General features: G+C 38.1%; 1 long non-coding RNA gene across 1 annotated transcript; it reads left to right on the top strand.

Annotated features, from left to right (window-relative positions):
• The first annotated feature begins 3,562 nt into the window (after positions 1-3,562).
• LOC113472364 lies at positions 3,563-4,549 on the top strand. The gene is made up of 2 exons (XR_003394703.1): positions 3,563-3,673; positions 4,314-4,549. It is a non-coding gene; the product is annotated as an uncharacterized LOC113472364 (long non-coding RNA).
• Positions 4,550-4,878: the final 329 nt, after the last annotated feature.

Here is a 4,878-nt window from a genome sequence, read left to right as displayed (position 1 = left end):
CGTTCAAAATCTAAGAACTCCAATCTTTTCTCATTCAAACTATAGAGTCAACAAATATCTGAGACGAAATCAAGTCTAATGTCAGGCAAGATACGAAATAGAATAGACCAAATAGAATAGAATAGACCAATTTACAAGAACCTACAGAGGTTTCAACTATCTAAATTGTTGGCAATTAAAAACTAACTTGCCTCTCCTCTTAGCTTGGACCTTCGACTACTTGTGGGCAATGTTTATGGCGAAAAACATACCACCAGAGTAGAATCCAATCAGAAAAAGGACCTTTACTTCCCATAATATGTCGAAAAAATTCAAGACCTTGGCTAGACTGCTGGGGCAAAGGGACTTTTTAGTCCTATCCCAGCAGGATAAACAAGGTATATTCTATTCTATTCAATTCTTTACAAGGTCCCTAAAAGACCAGCTAAATTGTTGGCAATTAAAAACTAACTTGCCTCTCCTCTTAGCTTGGACCTTCGACTACTTGTGGGCAATGTTTATGGCGAAAAACAAACCACCAGAGTAGAATCCAATCAGAAAAAGGACCTTTACTTCCCATAATATGTCAAAAAAGTTCAAGACCTTGGTCAGACTACGGGGGTAAAGGGACTTTTAAATCCTATCCCAGCAGGATAAACAAGGTCCCTAAAAGACCAATCAATCATACAATCGAAAAGGACAAATAATGTCTTTTTATCTAAAATCTTAAGCAAAAAAACTTCAAATCTACCGGGAATTGAACCTTGGACCTCCAGATGTGCGAGCCTAGTGTGATACCCACTCAGTCATGGATCATAAATATGCTGATGATTCAAATAATTACGAATGAACATTGTTTTTATTGCATTTTATTATGAACAGTGTGTGTTTTTTTATGCTTGTCGGTAGTCAAAGGTCAAATTCTAAGAATGATTCCCGCCAACTGGGGGCACCCAGGCAATTTCTTGACTGAGTCAGATCATAATAGGGAGGAGAAAGGAGTCAAATATTCAGTGAAATCATACCAGAGACCCTAAAGAGAGGAAGAGAGTCAAATGTACAAGTACAGTGATAGTCAAAATGGGAGGAGGGGTTCATTCATTTTACAACTATGCTTGGAGATCAATTAAAATATTTCCATGCTTTTTAAAAAAAAGCATTTAAAAAAAAAAAAAAGCATTGGTATGGTCAGTGGCCAGCTGAGTTAGCTTGGAAAGTAGAGTGTCTGACTTGTAAGCTCTAGGACAGGGGTTTGATTCCTACCCAGAGTGGATTTTATCTCAGATAAATCGATTTAAAAAATACCGGTAAATCTTGAACTCTGACGTCACGGCATACGCTCCCGTACGCGATGACGTCATATCAAATGTCCCGATCAAAGCTCCCTCACTGGCAACACATTAATCTGTTTGTGCGCATGCATTTCTGCGCAATTCATGTTTGTGCGCATACGTTTCTGCGCATCTCCTGAAGTCTGACGTCAGACTTCAGGACTCCGACGGAAAATAAAAATTGAATTTTCGACCTTTTACAGTTATTTTTTTCGGAGTTTTGACCTCAGATTTGGATTTTTCACAACTTTTTTCGTAGAAATCGACCTTTTACCCAAATCATAAATTTTACCCAAATGCAACTGCACCATTGAGATAATTTTAGGTAGATAGGTGTTTCATGTTAATGTTTTTTTTTTCAGCCTCTTGTCAACGGGGATCGAACCCTTGGCTCAAATCTTGCTCTGTTTCTAAGTACTGGTGCCGCAGGAGAAATTCTTTTTGATTTGAATTGTACAAAACTCCTGCAGCTCAAGTGCTTATCAATGGACAAGGCTTTCATCTTTCATCCTCACGCGAGACTCGAACCCACAACCCTTGGACCAGGAGGACACTAATCTGCTGTTTGGCTATCCACCAAGGACAAGGCTTTGTGCGAAATAATAGTGCTGTTTTTTTGTTCTTTTTCTTTCCTTGTTCTTTTTCTTCTTTTATTGATACAATTATACCTAGTTTCTTCTTTTTTGCTTCTATGAAATAAAACAGGATGTACTTATTGTGGTCTTAATTTAGCCTCACATTTCAAGGCACCATTTAAGGTGCCATTTCAAAATGGTAGGTACCTTAGATTCCTTAAAAGAAAGAAAGGGAAAAAGAAAGAAAAAAAAATAGTCCAAGATTTTTTTTTTATTTTTCTTTAATTTCATTTTATTTGTATTAAATTTAATTCTCATTTCCCAATACAAAACTGAGAGAAGATCACATCGAGCACCTCTTCAATCCTGAGAACTGTAACTGCTATGGTCTTATCGTCCCGAAATCGAAGAGAGAAGGAAGACAGGATAGGAGAAAGCCAGCCGTTAAAATATTTCCATGCTTTTAAAAAAAGCATTGGTATGGCCAGTGGCCAGCTGAGTTGTTTGGGAGGTAGAGTGTCTGACTTATAAGCACTAGGACAGGGGTTTGATTCCTACCCAGAGTGAATTTTATCTCAAACAGATAAGGTTTGTTCTTAGAATGGCTGGATTTCTCCTTCTTGGGTGTAAGTATGTACTTTTAGAAAGCAGGTTTCAAAGAGGTAGGAAAGCAGAAAATAACCATCCATAAGGGGAATTCCCTCATGGGTGGTTCTTTTCTATTTAATACTGTCTAACCAATTTTAATTAATAATCTTTTATTAGGTAGATATCTTACATTACATTGGACAAAAGGTTCTGTATAAAAGTAACAAGTAGGTAGGTAGGGTACTTGTTCAGAAGTCACATCAATGGAAAATTGCTACAAAAAGGAGCTGTCACGAATGATCAGTGACCAGTGTTATAATGTTATTAGGAGGGTTAGGTTAAACACAAAAAGGAGCTTTCTTTTTCATTGTTGTGGCTTCTGAATAGTTATCATATGTAGTAAGGTAGGTACCTAGTCCCATTATCTCACCCCATACAAAACATAAGGTACTCACACCTCACACTCCTAGAGACATAACCATCCATAAGGGGAATTCCCTCATGGGTGGTTCTTTTCTATTTAATACTGTCTAACCAATTTTAATAATCTTTTATTAGGTAGATATCTGACATTACATTGTACAAAAGGTTTTGTATAAAAGTAACAAGTAGGTAGGTAGGGTACCTGTTCAGAAGTCACATCAATGGAAAATTGCTGCAAAAAGGAGCTGTCACAAATGATCAGTGACCAGTGTTATAATGTTATTAGGAGGGTTAGGTTAAACACAAAAAGGAGCTTTCTTTTTCATTGTTGTGGCTTCTGAATAGTTACCATATGTAGTAAGGTAGGTACCTAGTCTCATTATCTCACCCCATACAAAACATAAGGTACTCACACCTCACACTCCTAGAGACCATAATGTTATCTCTGAAACTTCACATACCATAACCTATGTTATCAGGTTATCACTTATCAATAGCCTCCTGACCTCACAAACTTGTCGAGATAATAGGACTTTATTTGGTATCTCTAGGTTGGACCCTCATTCTTTCAAGTCATTGTGTTTTGTACCAATAAGGAAAAGTGAAATAATATACCTAGGGAAGTATGAAATTTTTCATATTTGTGTAAGTCCTAAGAGCCAACTTTAGTGGTTAGGTAGTGATTAGGGAGCCAAGTAGCCAATGAACTTTGGGTCTGGAGATCAGTGTTTTGAGTTCAAGTCAAGTCAAGTCATAATATTTATTGAGGTGTATTAGGTAGGTAACAATAGGTAATGAAACAAGTGTGACACTAGCAGTGTGAACAAGCTGTAAGTACTTGGCATCTCTGAGGCAAGTTTCAGACATCTAATTCTGCTTTGAGTGCTACCTAGTGGTATCTCTACTGTGCGTCTCATCTAAGCATCAAAGGATACAAATCTCTTCGTGTACCACCAGAAATGTTTTTGTGTACCACTAGTGGTTTGCTTACCACAGATTGGGTTATTCCAATCTGTTTCCAAAAGGAAAATACAATTCATCTACGTAATGGATTCTTGATGTATAAATTTACGGGTAACAAAAAGAAGTTGAAAAATATTTTCAACTGCCCTTCAAGATCCCCATTTCCTCTGATCAGGTAGTAAAGAGCTTAATTTACACATCTTTTGATGTACCTACTACTAACTAGATGTACTCTACTACATGGATATGTAGGAACCTCCTATCTTTAGTGCCGAACATACCCTGACCCCTTTGCCTTTCTTATCAAATAAAAACATTATGAACTGCTCCAAAGTGTAGGAAGTGAAAATTCATGTCTGAGAGACCCAATACAGACCTCATGAGGTAAAACAAGAGCCTTTTCAGTGGAAATATCCATTTTAATCATATTTTTGCCCTCTGTTCCCATTTACAGTGAAGGAAGGATGAGGACTAGAACCATGTCAAGAAAGACCTTGATTGTAAAGGCTACACAAGACGAAAATGAAATCCAAAGGTACTCACCGACTCGGAAGGACTTCTAGAGGTTGTTTCACCACTTTCTTCAAGATTTCACTTGTTCAATCACTTGAAAGTTGAAAATGTTCTCAGGAAAATTCAGATTTTCCAAAAGATCAAAAGAAAATTCGGTGCGACGCCATCTTGGATTTCTTTTGAAATTTTTTGTTTACAAATAGAAAAGTCGCTGTTCGAACTTTTCACTTGTTCGGAAAAGTTCGTGAATACTCGGTAGGGAACAAGCGCCTGTTATCTTTTGAATGCTATGTGCAATACATTAGCTTGTAGGTACCGATTCCGACAATCTTATTGCCCTCCTGTTTACCAGGCGAGCGCCTTGACCACTACACCACCGAGGTAGGTATTCCATACCTCGGCTGGGATTGAACCCACGCCCTCCTGTTTACCAGGCGAGCGCCTTGACCACTACACCACCGAGGTAGGTAGCGCCTTGACCACTACACCACCGAGGTAGGTAGCGC

This window comes from Diaphorina citri, unplaced genomic scaffold (genome assembly GCF_000475195.1).
Source record: "Diaphorina citri unplaced genomic scaffold, Diaci psyllid genome assembly version 1.1 scaffold5159, whole genome shotgun sequence".
NCBI lineage: Eukaryota > Metazoa > Arthropoda > Insecta > Hemiptera > Psyllidae > Diaphorina > Diaphorina citri.
Note: the sequence above shows the minus strand (reverse complement) of the source record. Positions and strands in the feature narration are given on the sequence as shown.